Source organism: Bicyclus anynana, chromosome 6, assembly GCF_947172395.1.
Source record: "Bicyclus anynana chromosome 6, ilBicAnyn1.1, whole genome shotgun sequence".
Lineage (NCBI taxonomy): Eukaryota > Metazoa > Arthropoda > Insecta > Lepidoptera > Nymphalidae > Bicyclus > Bicyclus anynana.
The window spans coordinates 16704554-16723742 of NC_069088.1; the positions used below are offsets into that span (position 1 = coordinate 16704554).

A 19189-nucleotide genomic window follows, 5' to 3' on the forward strand; every position below is an offset into this window, starting at 1 on the left:
GCTTAGTGATCGTAGTAATTTTAATTAAATAAAAGGCATCGTTTTGGGGAAACAGTGTAGGACCAATAATAAATAAACTATTAACTGGTATTAAAAGGTTAAAGTGAAGTATTATTTCGAGTTTTTTTTTAATTTTACCAAAATTTATTTACAAAAATTAAGATTTTTCATAGATGTTCACTAGATGGCGTTACACGTAGCACGTAATTTTCTTAAAAGAAAGATAAGTCAATCATGTTTTTTTGTTTATTTTCATTTATAAAGCCATAAAAATAAATTCTAATAAACACCCGAAAAGATGAACTTGTCTTGTTCTCTCTTCGCTGTCCCTTGGTTTATTCCAACGTTGCATAAGTTAATTAATATTTTAATGATAACGGAATCTAATCAAGTCCTTCAGTTTCCAGTTGTCTGTATCAGTTTATCGTATTGTTTATGATGTTTCATTATCAATATTATCAGGCCTAGGGGATTTCTTATTATAAATACATGTAATAAACAGTTAGAAACTGATTGTATGATTGATGTACTGTTGGATTGATGTACTTATTGAATTATAATATCAACAAGCATTATATGTATTTAAAGGGACAAAAAATAAGAGTAAAACGAACCAAGTTAATCAGCGAAATACTAAAGTTCATTTATTTGTTAGGATTTATCTACATAATTAATAGATTCGAAAAACTTACGGACGCAAACGCAAAGTTAAAATTTTTATACTTTTTATTTTATTCATAGTATGTAAATAATTTAAATTTAATAACAATGTAAAAATATTTTTTAATTAAACAACAAAAAAATACCAAATTTCGTATATTTTTCGTTTAATTAAAAAATGATTTTCAAAATCGTTAGAGCCATTTCCAAGATTCAAATAATATTTTAAGGTATTAGATAATAAAAAGTTTCAGAAGATTTTATAATAAATCATAAATATATTATATGGTTAAATCAAGATAATTAACCACAGGGTCAATGTCCAACAATTTTACATCAGTAATTACATTCGAATAAATTAACCTGACATAGCGTTCGTTATACAAAAAAAATCTTACTATTAAAGAAAATGCGCATACAAAAGTTACTTCAGACAAATTTATTTATAACAAAAATATTTTATTTGGTGGTCACGAGAACTCTCAATATGGTAAATTATGCAAAAAATAAATTTTTTACTTTAATTATATTTAAGGAATAAATTATTGATGTGATGTATTATTACGGCGTATAAAGTCGATTGTTTTTTTTTTTTTAATATTAAAAAGGTTATTTAAGGTATTGAATGTAATGTCTCAGTATTTTTTCCCGAACCGGTGAGATTCGAGTCTGAAATATGCACAGAATGATGGTATGGTTGGTTTAATTATGTATTTTAAAAATCACGTTATTTGTAATACCATTTTGGTATTACTATTAAGCCTAATAAAACACATTATATTATTTATTTTAAGAGATTTTATTTTTTTGGTATAATATACGTACCTCCTCATAGAATTAGAGGAGACTGACCTACGTACTCGTAATGTAACGAAATACAATACCCTATTTAGTGACAAATAACATAAAAAATATGGAATTATTTCAACAGAAAACTGCTAGACTCGACTGTCGTACTCACAAATTGTCTGAACCTGGGCAGTGAGATTTATCTGCAAGTGTGTGCAAGCTCCTAACAACTCGGAAGCGAACCCTGAAGGTCACATCTCGGGTTGTTTTTCATACTAGTTTTAAATAAAAAACACAAGCAAATGTCAACCATATTACAACACAATAAAACACTTTTTGCGTTACAATCCATTAAGTAGAGAACAATAAAAACAAGTTTTTGATACACACACGTTTTTCCTATAATGTCTAGGTGATAACATTTTATTGTTTAATTTTTATTGGTGTTTTCGTTCCATCAAAGAAGTAAACAAATATTTTGAAGCAGTAAATGCATGGCTATCTATAAGATTATTTATAGTGCCTGGCGCAGTTGTTTCTCAATATGGAGGACGTAGGTTTGATTCTCAGTTTTAGTAAATCTAATTACATGAAAATGCTATAACTAGCTAACTATATAATAATAATTTTAAAATGACGTAGACACCTTTATACTAACGAAACGAACTTATTTAATGGAAATGTTACTTAATAAATAAATAAAAACTAACTGAGTAATATATGGAAAATAAATTATAAATTAAGTAAAAAAGTAAAATTAACTGGAACTTATAAAAAGTGAATGCAATGTTTTCCTGATTTAAATTGATTAACCTAAATAAATGCCGCATGCATTCAGAGATAATCTTAAAAATACAACAAAAAAATAAAAGTTGTGTTTACTACAGAACCCTGAAAATGGGGCTGGTAACAAAAGTTTTAAATATTTTCCCGCTATTAAGTTCGCAGTTCTAGTTCACATATTTTCCCATGAAGTTGTTGACACTCGACTGAGTTATGTGGTCGTTACTTACAATGCTATTTACCTTCATAATTACTCGAACTTTTTTGCACTGTAAGTATGTTTTGATGGAGTATATTATAAAGCACAACTTAATATAGGTTACAACAAAATTGGCTCTGTTAATAATAACTTTAATAACAATACTCTGAAATTATAATCCTCTTAATATATAATTGCAAAATATTTTTGAAGAGAAGAATCACAAAATTTCAAAAAACCGCTTGACGTACAAAGATAAATTCGGCAGGGAGGTAGTCTATAGATAGACGTTTGCTAAGAACGGATTTTTGAAGAGGGCTGAATTTATAAGTTAGTTTAATATAAATGTAATAGTATATCATTGTCCGACTACTCAAATCCAAGACCTCGTGATCCAAAGTTAACTACTACTGCTAACTGGACCAACTAACAACTAGCAGAAAAAAACGCAATAGAAAATGATATAACATCTGCAGGCATACGTAAAATAATAGCAGTTGGTACATTAGTTACTTAGAAAAAAACAAACAGAACGAACAATTTCTTTGCTGCCGTAACAACCATAGAGCAGTCACTCAAAGAGAATGGGGCGATTGTTTTCGGTCAGATTTTCACTTGACTGTATTGGGGTCGAGGACGCCGCTTCTGTTCCAAGTTACGTGATCCGACACACCGATGTCCGAATGTGTGGATGTGACTCATACTATTTGACGTCAAACTGGCGTATTGCAAAATTCTGCCGCCTAATAGTTAGGTATGGTCACCGTGTCACATGGAAATGTTAGAAAATTTCCAATTAATGTATGAGGCAAACTTTGCTAAGCTTAATAACATTTGTATTTTTTTTTAATCTATTATTCAAATGCAATTATTAAAATAATAAATAATTAAGTGAATGCTCAAAAAACTAATTAAACAGTGCCAGCTAAAATTTAATATTAATAAAATAATAACAATTATTAATTAAAGTTATATCATTTTAATTGCCCTAATTAGTTTTGTAATAAAATTCTCTACCAACAACGATAAATTAATTTTGAGATATTTATAAAATGATTTAAATTTTGCTTCAGTAAATTTAAGTAAATTGAAAAAAACACACTTATTTACATGCTGTTTTAACTAAATGCTGTATCACGTATTACCTAAATGTGCAAAACAATCATGTAGGTAATACTTTAAACAATTTCCTAACGGTCCGGTGCGTAAAACGCCGCATCCATTTAAATAAGACTTTCGTATCTCCGATCTTCGAATACTGATTCACTTTGTTGCGAAAGCCTTTGGGGCTAAAAGGAAAATGAGATTTTATTTGTTACGGACACTTTTGGCTAGCCTCACTTAAGGTATGAATCATGCACTTAAGATGAATTTATGCGTAAAAAACCTTCGACCCACGGTTAAGCTAATAGTTTAGGGAAAAACATATAACTACCTAATGTATATTTTTCGGAAAATAAATTATATTATTAATGTAGGTATGAGTTTACGTTTAATATTCGCATGGTCAGTATTTTACACTAGCTGTCTACTTTTATATTATTATTCAAATTTATTTCAATACAATAAGTAGGCTTTTTAAGTTTATACAATTCAATAATAATTAAACAAAAATGCAATTAAAAAATCCACTTACGGTCTTTAATGTAAAATTGTTCTTTAAAATGCCTAATAATTATAACCTTAGGACATCAATTATTAATGTTCAGGTATCACTTATTGTACGTATCTTAAATACCTACATAAAACATAAAATCTTAGGTTTATTAAGGATACCTGCTTAAAATAATTTAAATAAAAAATCACTAAGCTAAGACCACTTAGCAATATTTATCCAAGACAAATCATTTGAAACACACCATATATACACTGATTATATTGATGGTAGTACATAAAAGACTTAATTTAAGGCCTTCAAAGGTTCGAATTCCTTGAAATATCTGATATAGTACGAATATATAGATTGACTGTTAGTCACATTTCAATCGGGGATTTATGAGTTTTATTCTTTTTGTTATTTATGAAAGTCTAAACCGGTCTTTCTGAGGAAAAGTGACATTCCTATGTGGTGATAGCAACTTGCAATATCAATGAATACACTTGATTGCTACGGTTTGGTCTGCGTTTGTATTATACCTAGCTCCAGTCACATTAGTTATCGTAGAGCTTTTTAACCGACTTCAAACAAAAGAGGAGGTTCTTAATTTGAGTATCGTGTAAATTTAAGCCGTTTCTGAAAGAACACTGTCTGAAAAACCTAAATCCTTATGATATCTTTACATGACTTGAATTAATACATAATCGGGTAACCTTTAAATTAATCAGTAATCAACAGCAAAGCATAATCTGATGTTATTTTTCGCTTTTCAGTTTAGCCGGTACGTTTTATGTTTTGAAGTCGGTTTAATTTTTTTTATTAAAATTTTTTGAAGTTAGACTTCGTTACGCACGCTTGACTTGAGGGACTCAACTGTTGAATGCGTTACAAAAAGTGTTATTTGGCGAGGCGAACGGTTGAGTAGGAGAGCTAAGCTAAGTAATAATTGACTTTTAATTAATAATTGACTAATAATGACATGTAATAATAGTAATAACATAATATTTTAATTGTAATTGTATTGTAATCTTTAATAATGTAATTGTTTTTTTTTTGTTTTTTATATTCAATTTTATGTGAATTGTTTTTTAATTTTATTGCTTTTAGTTTTGTGTATTGTAATCTGACATTTTTAGAATACTAATTTGCATTGTTTAATTTGACATCCATTCATTTCTGACAACTGGTATTGACATAATATTATAATTGACTTATAATAATGACATGTAATAATAGTAATAACATAATATTTTAATTGTAATTGTATTGTAATCTTAAGTGTAATGTGTAAATGTAATTTGTTTTTTTTTTTTGTAATTGTTTTTTTTGTAATTTTTTTAGATATCATTTTTTTTTGTTTTTTATATTTAATTTTATGTGACTTGTTATTTTAATTTTATTGCTTTTAGTTTATTGTAGTCTGACATTTGTTGCATATTAATTTGTATTGTGTAATTTGACATTCATTAATTTCTGACAACTGTAGTATTGACATAATATTAATTTGTGTACGCTGTGTTAACCTATAATTAGCTGTGCAATAACTACTCATATATTTATTTCAATGTAAATCTTTAACATGTGAAATTGTAATAGCTGTTGGTTATCCTAATAAAATAAATAAATAAATAAATAAATAAATGTGTATGTTTCGTAGCGTGTATGTTCTATCATAACTATGTCTAAGCTACTGAACCGATTTTAATAAATGAGGTGTCAAGGGATTCATAATATTGGCCCGGGTGACGTAGGCTATATAAATTTTATAAACATTTTATATAATCCGTGCGTACCACGGCTTTACCTTTATTTTTGTTTTCTATGCATTTCTATCTGAAATATTTTCTTGTTTTATTATTTTTAGACCCCTATTTACATAGTCGGGTTATAGTTTTCAAACTGTATTTTTATTATGTCAGAGCTCGTCCGTAGAAGTACTAAGTACCATGTGAGACTTTTCCTGTCGCTCAGTAGCATTATTGCAATGCGGACTAAAGTATAGATATCGGTTACCAGTGATATTCGAGTACTTAAGGCTTAACATGAGAGAATAATAAGCTCTACGTTTTTAGTCTTTATATTTCAGTGAAATTATTGAAATAAATATAAAGTTATTGAAAAATAAATTACTGCATATTTTATTGCATGTTTATGTTTTTCAATTACTGAATGTGTTAAAATCATTATTTTTATGTTTATCACTTATTATATGTTAGGTATAACCCAATTACGCATAAATGTAGAACATTTAAGTTTATATAATGTTATAATTTTATTTGGTGATATACATATATAATTGCTACACCTAAATGTCATGTATATATTATTATTTTATGCTAAAAAGTTGTATAATGACGGAATTCTACCGCCAACTCGTTATAATTATAAGACTATACAAGAAAAACAGGTGTTCTTATAAATAATGCATAAATCAATATTAATTTTTCATCTTTTTGTCCAATACTTACATATTGATTATATTAATTCAATTCAGTTCAGGTTCAGATAATTTTTTAGTGTCGCGTGCATATAAACATGCACACCTATTTCATCATAATCATCATTAACAAACGAAGGACGTCCACTGCTGGACATGGTTCTCTTGCATGGACGTGCAAAACGGTCTCGAGCCGCCAGCGCATGATGTCCTCAGTCCACCTAGAAGTCGACGTCAAGGGGCTAATTTTAACTAGAAAATAATCCATACATATGCCATCTAGCTATAAATAAAAAAATACACACGCGAAGTAACGCGATTCGGTTTACGTGAAATTCTGTTTTTCACAAATCTCGCAGGAGCTTTGGATTGTCAGAGATAAAAAGCAGTTAATTCAGCCCCATTTATTTAAAAAAGATAACAGACAAAAAGACAGACGTACTTGTATCTACTATCACAATTGTTTTATATACTTTCGCAATAATAACATTAGTATGGATACTGACAGAGTAGGTACTTTACACATTTATAATAAAAAAAATCATTGAGTGTTCAAACAGGTAAACGTAATAATTATATAGGTTGAAAAAACAGCCTTCAAAGGCTAACAATAATAATATTATAAACGCTAGTGTATCAAATTAATCGTCACACAGACGCTTGGAACACGATTTTGTTATAGATCGGACCGATTATGTTACACTTTGCCCAATGGCGACGGTGAAAGGGAGTATTGCGTCACAGGCTGGCCATTTGCATAATATGTAACCTTGTGGGCTAACTGATCTCGTTACGCTGTGCCACAGCTTATTCCTTTGTCTAGTGGTCTACTATAAATATTGTTTTATACATAATCAATAGTCAAAGTCAATAAAACTGAAGAGTCTGTATGTAGTTTCAATATAACTGTGTTTTCTCAAGTGTTTACAGTTATTTTCTAAAAGAAGTTTGATATTTAGTTTAGGTTACCTACAGTTTTTATTTAAAAAAAACATATATTATCACTTTTAGTAGATAAAAGGGTTACGCCACACCACACGCAATTTTATTTACTGAAGGCAGCTTATGAAACCGTGACAAAGTAAACGTGAAACGTTAAATATATTTTTTAAATTTTATCTGTTTTTGGATCTTTTTTGCATACTCGAATGTATATCGAAATGACTTGGTCTCACAGATAGAACATTTTAATTGATAGATTGATTAGAAACCATTGCGTTCACAAAATTGTGTATAATAATTAATAATTAAAAACTTCCCATTGTATTATATTGCATTGACGCTTTCAAGCTTTCCCCCACGCAGTTCCCGTAAGAATACGTTTCATCCGCGCAGTTCCCGTAAGAATACGTTTCACCCGCGCAGTTCCCGTAACAATATGTTTCAACCGCGCAGTTCCCGTAACAATACGTTTCACCCGCGCAGTTCCCGTAACAATACGTTTCACCCGCGCAGTTCCCGTAACAATACGTTTCACCCGCGCAGTTCCCGTAAGAATACGTTTCACCCGCGCAGTTCCCGTAAGAATACGTTTCACCCGCGCAGTTCCCGTAACAATACGTTTCACCCGCGCTGTTCCCGTAAGAATACGTTTCACCCGCGCAGTTCCCGTAACAATACGTTTCACCCGCGCAGTTCCCGTAACAATACGTTTCACCCGCGCAGTTCCCGTAACAATACGTTTCACCCGCGCAGTTCCCGTAACAATACGTTTCACCCGCGCAGTTCCCGTAACAATACGTTTCACTCGCGCAGTTCCCGTAAGAGGATAATACATATATACATAGCTTATGTCACTCAGTAAAGGTAGCTGTCTATTTTCAATGTAATTGTTTAGCTATACAATCAATTACACAATGACTACAAATTATACAAATAAGGGCCTAAATTAATATATCCAAAACATCGTGATTGGCTTTAATAAATACTGTATCAATAAAATATTCCAAATGCAACGTTCACAAAAAAAAACTGTTGCCAAGTTGAACAAAAACACTTTTTAAAAATACAAATTCTAAAATAGTTTTTATTGCTACCAAATACCGTCTACAATTGGGGTGCTCCTTTAATTTTCACAAACATTTTATACACATAACTTAAAAATAATCTCTATAAATTCAAGGGAATGTAACTCTTTATACGTGCGTAACAGTGTCTATTATTGTTTGAGCTATTAGTTGGTTGTTACAACTAATACGTTCACATACGACGCCATCTTGTTTTGAGCGGGAAAACCGAAGGCCTTGAAGACCGGTTTACATCTAAAGGACGAAGCTTTGGCGCCTGTATAACGCTCGAATAAGCTGCATAATTGATATTAAAAGTCTTAATATAGTATAAGAGATCAATTATAGATTGTTAATCTTCGTATTTTAACAATACTATGTTTTTTTATAAAACTGCAAATTAAATTTTGGCACGTGTAACATAAATAAATCGTTCTGCGGTTTTTTTATAGTAGACGTACCGCCTGGAGATAATTGTTGAAATTAAATTAACTTAATTCACAAAAGCATCGTTTTTCCACTATAAGGTAACTTGGGCATTACCAATATAACTTTAAATGTGCAAAGTCGAGGTTACTACACCATTGATGAGTTCCTTAGGTGCTTGGAGGCCATTAGATCAGCGTCCATCTTCACACAAGAAGTAAAACTATAAAAAATCGTAATGTTGTCATCAATAGTAAATTATAATACTGTATGATTTACAAAAAAAGTACAACTGTTGAGTTTCTTGTCGGTTTCTTCTCAGCAGGACCTGCCTTCCGAACCGGTGGTAGAATCTTTACAAATAGTCAACTGACGTACCAAAGTGCTTGTAAACTGAGCCTACTTGAAATAAATGAATTTTGGTTTTGAAATGACATAAAAAATTAAAGAAAAGTGAACTTTAAAACCGATTATAATATCTTCTCTCTTATCTTTTTCTATTATATCTTATCTTATTGTAAATAACATTTTAAATAGTTAACTAATGCAGACGCTATTTCCTTATTCATATCACTTGTACATTTGCAGTTTTTGCCAATCTGCATAATATTTGCTAAATGACTGACATATACTTGTGAATATAGTAGCATTAAACTGTCAAAATTATTTTATTAACAATCATAACAATCATTTTCATAATAGTGTAGCCTACGCTCCTGTTACAAGTACGGGGAGTTGGTCGTGAGTTTTCTCCGCTTCTGAGCTTTAATACAATAGTGCTTGGTTACGAACCAACTTGTGATCGATTTGTGACTAGATTAGCCTAATTATAAGCGGAACAACAAACATGCATTGCTTAGAAACTAAGAAAAAGCACGAAACGTTATGCCAAATATGACATAGTGGTGTTCCGAGACTACTTTTGGTTTTTGACTTACCTAAGTAGTCTAGGCATCAGGCACTACATTAGTTCTAAAGTGTTAATTATATCCCAATTTTCGAAATGTTTTTTTTTATTTATTTCTTTCAAACGTAATTTTAAGCTGCTATATGCTGGCGACTCGAGATCATGTTGTTAGGAAGGGAATAGGTCCAGCAGTGCTTATTCATCGGCTGATGATCAATGATGAAGATAAAATCAAAAAATCAAAATCAAAAATCATTTATTTCAAGTAGGCTCAGTTTACAAGCACTTTTGACACGATAGTTTGTTAGTTATGCTTTCACGTCTAAACCATTTAAAGAACGAGTTCTTTGACCTATGGAAAGCTACATTATCAGCGAGTATAGGCTTAATTTATCCCCGTGTTCCCGCGAGCACGGTAACGGCAACGCAGGGTGCTTGCTAATTTAAAAGACATCTGACAAAAACATCCATTGAGCTAGTTATTTATGTATAACAAAGTTATAGGAAAAATGTTATAAAATAATAATTCCAAGGTTCTTTATTAAATTATTTAAATTATAAATTATTACCCACATACAGATAACTTATCAGAATATCGATATCATAGACTTCAAATCATCAAATTAATCTAAATATTTTATATTTTAAAGTTAATAGGTCATCTTATGACCTTCTCAAGAGCTAAACATAACTGAGCAGTAATAAATATCATATTACTACAAAAAAAATAAAGCAGACATCCATCGGCTGACATAATGACGATGATAATGATGATCATGATGATGATAATTATTATAGTGAAGCGTATATCATTGCTTCAGAACTTAATCAAAGGATTTCAATGTGTTATGTGCCAATTGTAGTAAAGCATCATAGAATTTATGTTAGTAGAAGTATTATATTTATGCTTCTGAAGTGTAGTTTGTAGAAAAATTTACCACTACGTAGGTCTGTTCGTCATTTTTTGTTTAATGAATACATTATTTTCTATTTTAAAGCTATAACTGACAGCTGTCAATTGAAGAGGATATATTGTGGTGCAACTCTACCTATCCTCTGATCACATGTTGTCATCACTACCCCATTAAATAAGTGTTTGTAAATAAATATGTCCTTTTCATATTATATTTTATAAATTACACTTACTGTATTTGTTCTAAGTCATCGTGTGTATGCTAACAACATAATTACAAGCTTTATTTAACAACCGCTTGTAAATTAAAGCTTTAAGACGTGTAAAATGTATAAAGTACACGTCACTTTGTCGACTCGACACTAGTGATTGATCTGTTAGACTATAATACATCATTTTAAAAAAGCAAGCTCATTGTTGCTACAAAACAAGTGAATTGATCGACGTTTTTACTTGTTACATTGTGTTGCGAGTGCTTATTGACTAAACGATAACGACACGATATCGTTGGGTTTATAAATACTAGTGGAAACCCACGACTTTATCCGCGAATATAAGAAATAATAAAATCAGTAAAAGCTTAGCCGTGAAAACATTACTCACAGATATTACTTGCATTTAAAATATTAATGCGTATTAATTAGAAACACAACAATGTTTAAAACGCAATTTGTTTTTTGTCTGTATAAAACAAGTATACCGCGTTGTAGCTTACCAAGATCTTTATCGTTATTAATTTACATATTAGCTAGCCTATTATAATAAACTACAATATTTGGAAAATAATACATTTTGGGACATTAAACTTTTTCATTATATGAAATATTACCAAAATTACGACTTAAAAAGAAAAAAATAATAATTTTTAATTTTGGAATTAGTTATTTACTTATTTTGTGTAAATTATTTTTTCATGTGGTTTTTATGTGGAATAAATTTAAGATTTTATCATGTGTCATTATGTTGACCTCACTCACTTTACTGCACAGAAACAAATAGTAACCGAAATAATAACAATAGTTTTAAAAACTAAAAAACACGTTTTTAGCACGCACTAAAAATTACAAATGGAGTTTTTTCATATTTTTAACAGCAAACCCTTTCATTTGATACCCATATCGTGGGGGTGGATTTCAAACAGCCAGTCCGCCATCTTGGGGAGGCCGCTATATTGGATTTTTGTAATGACGTTTCTTAGCTAGTCGTGTATTGTCATCAGAACTCCGAGCGTGTGCAAAATTTCATCCTAATCGAAGACCGAGAAGTGGGTCAAATTGAGATTCCAAGATTTTATTACATACATTACAAGTGAAGCTAATATAAGCGTGTTAAAAGAAAAGAGAAATAAAAAGAAAATAGATGTGAGGATATAAAGGCGGGCTTATTGCTAAAAACAATCTCTTACCGGCGACCCCTGAAGACAGAAAAAGTAAATATGACGGCGTAACATGTTTATTATGTCACAAAAAGTAACAAAACAAAACGAAAAAAAAAATATCGTATCGTATCGTCAGGTATAGACAAGATCACTAGTGACGCGCATTGTCATGATATCTTATCGACAAACTGTGCACTTTGTACCCAAGATAACTTTAACGATAAACCCTGCACAATAAATTGTGATAGTGTACAAAAATTTCGAATTTATAGAAGTTCGATTGAAGTTGTATGTTGTCCGATGAGTTATTTTAAATTTAGTTCAACCCTTTTTACTTTTTACTATATTATATTTCCATGATTAATATTTTTATATTAAAATATTCATCTCCATTTTGTTTATTATTTTGTATCAAATTACTGTTAATATGGTGTTAGTTTGGTGTTGCCGATGCGCGGCAGTATTTCATCAGGTACAGAGTTTTGTATGTTATTTTTATTCTGTTATTTTTATATAAACAAAATCAGTTAATCTATAAACTAAAGATACATTGACAAGTTCGCCCTTGACTGCGATCTTACCTTATGTTAAGTGATGATGCAGTCTCAGATAGGAACGGTCTTACTGGAAGAGGTACAAGTTTACCCCTGGCGGTTTCAATGCGGCATAGAACCGGAACGCTTTGCGGCACGGCCTTAGGTTGCTTTTCCACCAGAGATGTGCTATGCGACTATGCTACGAATATGTGAAATCTACGCTACGAAAATATGTGACCGTTTCCACCAATACTAAGCTATGTACTCTGTGCGAGGAAAATGCGCAGCTCGAGCTATAAATATGCGATGTATCGATAGTAGCACGCGTCCATAGCACACATCCTTCCATAAAAAAACATATTTTGGTTGAATCCATTTCCACCAGAGCTAAGCTATGTGCACCAATGAACGCATCCATATAATGAACGATTGGTGGATATCAAACGCATCCATAGCATCTTTGGTGGAAAAGCACCATAAGGGCAGTAACCACGGTGGTTGACTACCACCATGCCAGGCCTGAGTCAATTTAAAAAATATAAAATCCTGTCTGAACAGTGCTGGGAATTTAACCCAAAAAGTCTCTGTTGAGAACAACACTGTGCCAAGACGGTCGTCAAATACATTTCGTTCGTTATCACGGATTATAGTTCGAACCGTGAAAACGAACAAATGTCATCACACTCAGTAACTCTTATTTTTTTTTTCTTTAATTGTTAGCCCTTAACTACAATCTCACCTGATGGTAAGTGATGATGCAATCTAAGATGGAATTAGCAAAACCTCATTTGGTTCATCCTGTGATCGAAGTCAGGACTTACGTTTTGTAAATCAACCGTGCAACTACTGCGCCACGACGGTCGTCAAAAATTGGTGTCTAATAATGTTGGAAAGGTCTTGTTTTATTCAGTATGAAATTAAATAAAATTTATCGTCAAAATAAGTAAAAAGTATACATAACAAGGTAATGACAAATTGACTTTGACCGAATAATTACCTATAGGTTGATCAATAACATGATGGTTGGCAACACTGCTTCTTTAAAAACAATGGAATAAAATGCATACCCTTTGTGTTAATATCATTTACAAAATAAATCACATCAATGAGCTCACATGTGCGAGTATGCGTATGTATGTGTGTGTGTGTTATGTCGGCATAAATTACGTTAACCATAACAATCATAATGTACGAATAAACTTTTTTTTTATTTAAATTAATACATAAAATAAGTACAAATTATATTACGTGAATTTTACAAATGATTTTTAATTTTAATTTGTAGATTGTATAATTGCACATTTTCAAGTAATATATTTTAGAAGTAGGTACATTTCTGGTTTGTTTAAGTTCTGTTTATGACTTAATAAAAAATTGTCTTAATAAAAGTCAGCCCTTACATTATGTGTGGATGCTGCCTAACTACACATTATGTAGTATCTAACTACACATTAGGTAGGTGTAGAATTTGCTAAAAGTTTGCTTATTTTCTTTCACACGTTTGAACAAACATACGAACACATGTTAGTATAGATAAGCTAATATACTTAAATAAAAAATAGTGCACTTTTTAACGTTTCGGCATTAAATAAAGACTTAACTGTATTTTTTGTTGATTAATAAATATTTACAACAGATTTAGAATTTAGATATAATCAACTGGTAAATAAGCTAGTACATCCCATTAAACACTTAACATTCAATTAATTCAAAACCTGTGACAATGGATTTATTAAGTGGGAGCTAAGTTTTATGAATGGTTATAGAATGACACAATGCGTTACTCAGTTGGCAATTCCGATTACATAATGCAATAAGATTGTGCCAAGTGACAACTTGCCTATTACTTTGTTGTGACGACTGAATTTAACATAATGAGTTGTTTATTTATGTATTATTGATGCAGTTTAACCGCTATTTACTCGTACTCGTATATTTTGATAATCAATGCATTAGTCCTGGATTCGATTCCTAGATTGGGTAAATATATTGACGTTCTTGTATGATGCCGCGTAGACCGTCAGGATAATAGAATAAAACTATTCCAATTAAGCCTCCTTCCCTTCCAATCTCTTCCCTCCCCTTTAGGCATCATTATTTCGGCAAAATTATCCTTAAACTAGAAAAAAAACCTAAAGGGCTACACTATAACCTTCGTTAACGTACTCTTTCCCACGATTATACCTTTTCCGATATGTTATTTTTACGTCAAATGTCAAACATTCAATTTTTCGAAAAAGCTTTGAAACATTAATCAAAAAGCTGCAATTATAAATTCATACGAGACATGTTGACAGTCTGTCTGTGAATAAATAAATTCATACTGCGTGGCGTTATTATCTGTTCATTCGATCGTAATCCACAGCCTTCCCGAGAATCGAAACTTCTTGCATTGTAACACTATACGGATAATATGAAATTAATATTTCATTTCTGTTCCGCACTTGCATGTCGATGCACTTTGGACACACTGTTGAATAAAATAATCATTAGGGCTGACCTTCTGATAATTTTTCTTTAAAAAAAATTGACAGTTTTTTACTTTATGTCAAAATAGCCAACCCCCAGGGTTTCACTCGCTTTGTTCCCATTTCCCGTAAAAATTCAGGGATAAGACATTTGCAAAAAAAAAAACACTATTTAGTGTTAAAAGAATTTTCTATATCGATTTTGTAGATCCAGATATTACCCTCCACAATACCACGAACTTTACCTCTTCATAATATTAGTATAGAATATAGGTGACAAAGTTAAAATTTGTGAATAAATTTAAAGGATGTAATGTCCACAAAAACTCAAATTAAGTGTATTAGCGTACAAAATGTTGCTTGGTTAGGGAAATTGGTTTTCCGACAAAAATCATGTATTCCATCAGCTTGGCTTATTATTATTACCATAAAAATATAAAATTAATAATATAAATGGTTTTGTAGCCCATGAGTTATAGTAATAATCATGTAGGCAATATGTAATAAAAACTATAAAACAGTAATGCTTTATTCTCTCTCATGCTACAATACAATAATAAAATGTTATGAATAGTATACAAATGCATTATATAGTATTATAAATATTTAACGGACACCCGCGACTACATCTGCGTGGAAAACAATGTTAATCTATACGCATATGCCTTTCTCTTGAAGCACTCTATCTAATGACACACACATATAATAATGATGAAAACCGCATTGCAATCCGTTGCGAAGTTTATAAGACCCAAGTACAGACTACGAGACCGTACTTACTATATGCTACAATTATATTAAGATCTAACACTATTATAAATTTTTATACTCATTAATATTAAAATAAAGTTAAAATAAAAAAAAATAATAACTTAAGTAAATATAAAGGGGTTTATTTAATAAAGAATTATTCCATACAAATAAAACTGCAAAGAAAACGAGGACACTCGCACTCGTCGATGTCTTTTCCACGGGACATTTCGCTACTTTGCGAAAAACCAACATAAACGAAAAAAAATCCCTTTGCGTGATTTTGTAATAAAATTGATGTTTTTTTTACGTGACGATAACTATTACATGCAAATTCTTAGAAGATAAATAAAGATGTACAGTTACTAGCGACTATTAAATTATAAAATGGACATGCAAACGTGAACCTTATTTTGTTCTAATGTAAGGTTAATTTCAGCGTGCATATTTTGTTTATTTCTAGTACATTGCCGACGGCGTACGTAAACAATTATATCACGAACCAAAGTTTTCCCACGTGTTTCGCGTCACTATTTGTAAGTATGTGTGTGTTGTTTTGTGTGTGTGCGTTGGGTAGTTAGTGCTATAATTAGACTATGAATGAAGTGAAGGCGTATGACGTCATCGATTCCTGACCAATAGCATTGCCACTTGGATATAATTAGTTTTGCTTTATTGTTTTTTTACAACATTAGAGCGGGTTAATATTTTTTTCATAAATTGGAATGGACGACATTGTAATTTGAACGACAGTTTATTGTTCGCAATATTTAGGTTTGTATTAACTAAATCATACTCCCTGTATTAAATCATTACTACAAATCAGAAACAAATTGTTCAAGTATTTGTACCAAATATTTTAAAATGGCCCATTTTGAAAATACGGAAAAAAAGACTAAAAAAAATACAGTTAGATATGATCATAGAAATCGGTATTCGGTAGTGAATTATCTAAGTTACACTTAATGCTACTTACGTACCTAATTCTCCAGTTGGATCTACAGATTCTTCCCTGGAGCTTTTCGTTTTCACTTTCTAAAACTACCGTTGTAGCTACAGTTTACAATCTAAACCAGTCAAAAATAAAACATTAAACCGACTGAGGATGCCTTGAACCGTTTTTTTTATTTTGTATAAGCAAGCGCTTAACTGCAATCACGCCTGGTGTTAAGCGATAATGCAGCCTATGCTGGAACGCACTTGCCTAGAAGATGCCTATTTACTCTTCGATTAGATACCCATATTATAGGTGGTGGAGAAAACGTATATAACTCTTAGACTACACATGTATATTGTATATAATACTCATCATGCATGTTATAGTGAGCCTCTCCATCTTTTGGTTGGATGTGAACAAACAGGTGATAAATCTCTCTATACTAACATTACTCGACTTAACATTGCATTACGATGACACCGGCCGATTAAATCGGATACATATCCAGTTACCATGACTCAGACAATGGATTGATGAAAAATACGTAGGAATAACCAACGTCCGTTTATAACTCAATTTTCATTGAAATGCCAATTAAATAACAATTATATTAGTTAGAATTTCATTCGTATTCATACATTCATCATTACAATTAAATGAATAATTAAAAACTACATTTATGTTATTGGAAATAGTGAATAATCTAATCACGACCGTTGTTGGCATGAAACTTAGCTATTGCACCCTGTTTCGTTTAGAAAATTAAAAATTTATTTATAAGTTTAATTAAATTGTCGGACACATAAAACTATAAATCATACTTTTTTATTTTGTTTAACTACCAGTACATACTATATAATAAACGCTAAGAAATATGGTGTGATTAATAGTTTACGATTAAGGATAAATTAAAAATTTTAAAATACTATTATACTTAATAGTACTATTAAAATAACAATCTACAAGGTAACGTATTATTGTTTATTTGTCCAAGAAGTCCAACGTATTTGAAACTTTATTTGTACCAAAGAGGCACAAAATATTGAAAAAAATAACTTAATATTATTAATTAAGATATTAAATTAATTGATAGTATTGGAATTCGTTACTATTTCAATAACACATAATCACAAGCAAATGAAAACCATGATCATAAATGGTGAACATAAAGAATGGTGATCATAAAGATACTTTACAAACTAAATCCAAATTAGTAATGAGCTACTTACCCAAGTGCACTTACTTAACTTGGTTATTTAAGTAGCTTAACGCTAATATTAGAGCTGGACTTTTCAAGTCTTACAGCCCAAGCGACATTTAAGTTTCGATTTGAATGGACAGAGTTGCCAGCGAAATTAAAAGTCTATGTATCACTTATGTTTCACCATGACCAGCGCAAGGTACTGCATTGTATGATGTTTTTTGTGTTTATAAAATGATGTTCTTTTAAAGGACATGGTTTTCCTTTAAATATTAACTGTATATATGTATGATAATACATACTGGTATACGAGAATAATGGCAACTATTAGTCAATCTGATCATCTCGTAAAATGTTGACTGAGGTGTAAACATTCAATGTTAACAAATATAAATGTTCAGAAACCAAGTTACTCTCCCGCCAAAATAAACAAACGCGACGGAATAATACCACAAACGTTATCAATTTCGGTTAATTGAATATCGTTATAGATGAATAGGAAAATAGTTAATAAATGACATTTGTAATTTTGTATTTGAACGTCACCAATAATTGGATACGATGACGTTTGCGGTGGTGTATTGTTAAGATGTAGACACTATTAGGTTCGATATTAGTTTAGGAGCGTATTTCCCGCAGTGACGCAGGCCTTCATTGAACCAAAGGCTGAGTGCGCGCGCGCCAGCCTCAGTGCCGGTGTGATCTACTCGCCGTATACACGCGGTCATGGGCCAAAAAACTACGTAACCTCAGCATTAGGTAACGGAGTAGGCGCCGGTGTAACATAACCTCAAAATGGACGCGTCAAAGGTGCATCAACCCTGAGTCAGCTGACATTGCGAGTGAGTGCGGAATTTTGTTTAATAATTGCAGTGAACTGTTAACAAATACGGAAGGAAGTCCAAAGTGAGTTTATAGAATACGTGTTAGGTAAGAGTGGTTGTTTATTTTGAACCTTAAAGATTTGACATCGCGTTGCTTACTAATTTACGTCTGCACTATTATAAATATTTAAATAACATTTACTAATTAACAGTCATCGATTTGAATCAGGGAAGCACTTGAAAAGTTTAACCTGATAGTGATTAGTGACCCTATAATTCAAAGATTTTCCTAATTATTAAGGGTCTAAAGATAATAACAATCTTCCATTAAATAAAGGTTATTATTGTGTATCATGATTTATTATTTTAAGTTATAGT

The 19189-nt window shown here is 31.1% G+C and overlaps 1 protein-coding gene across 4 annotated transcripts in view; it reads left to right on the forward strand.

The window, feature by feature from the left end:
• The window catches only part of LOC112047597 (DNA-binding protein D-ETS-4), a 48399-nt gene that overhangs the window by 5073 nt on the left and 24137 nt on the right, over positions 1 to 19189 (forward strand). Inside the window, exon 1 of one of the 4 annotated variants that reach the window (XM_024084747.2) lies at positions 18679 to 18829. The exons of 2 other annotated variants lie outside the window; for them this stretch is intronic. The gene's annotated coding sequence lies outside the window, so the exon portion shown is untranslated. Of the gene's footprint in view, positions 1 to 18678; positions 18918 to 19189 lie in introns of those variants that run through there. One more of the 4 variants, XM_024084748.2, reaches the window with a different exon arrangement.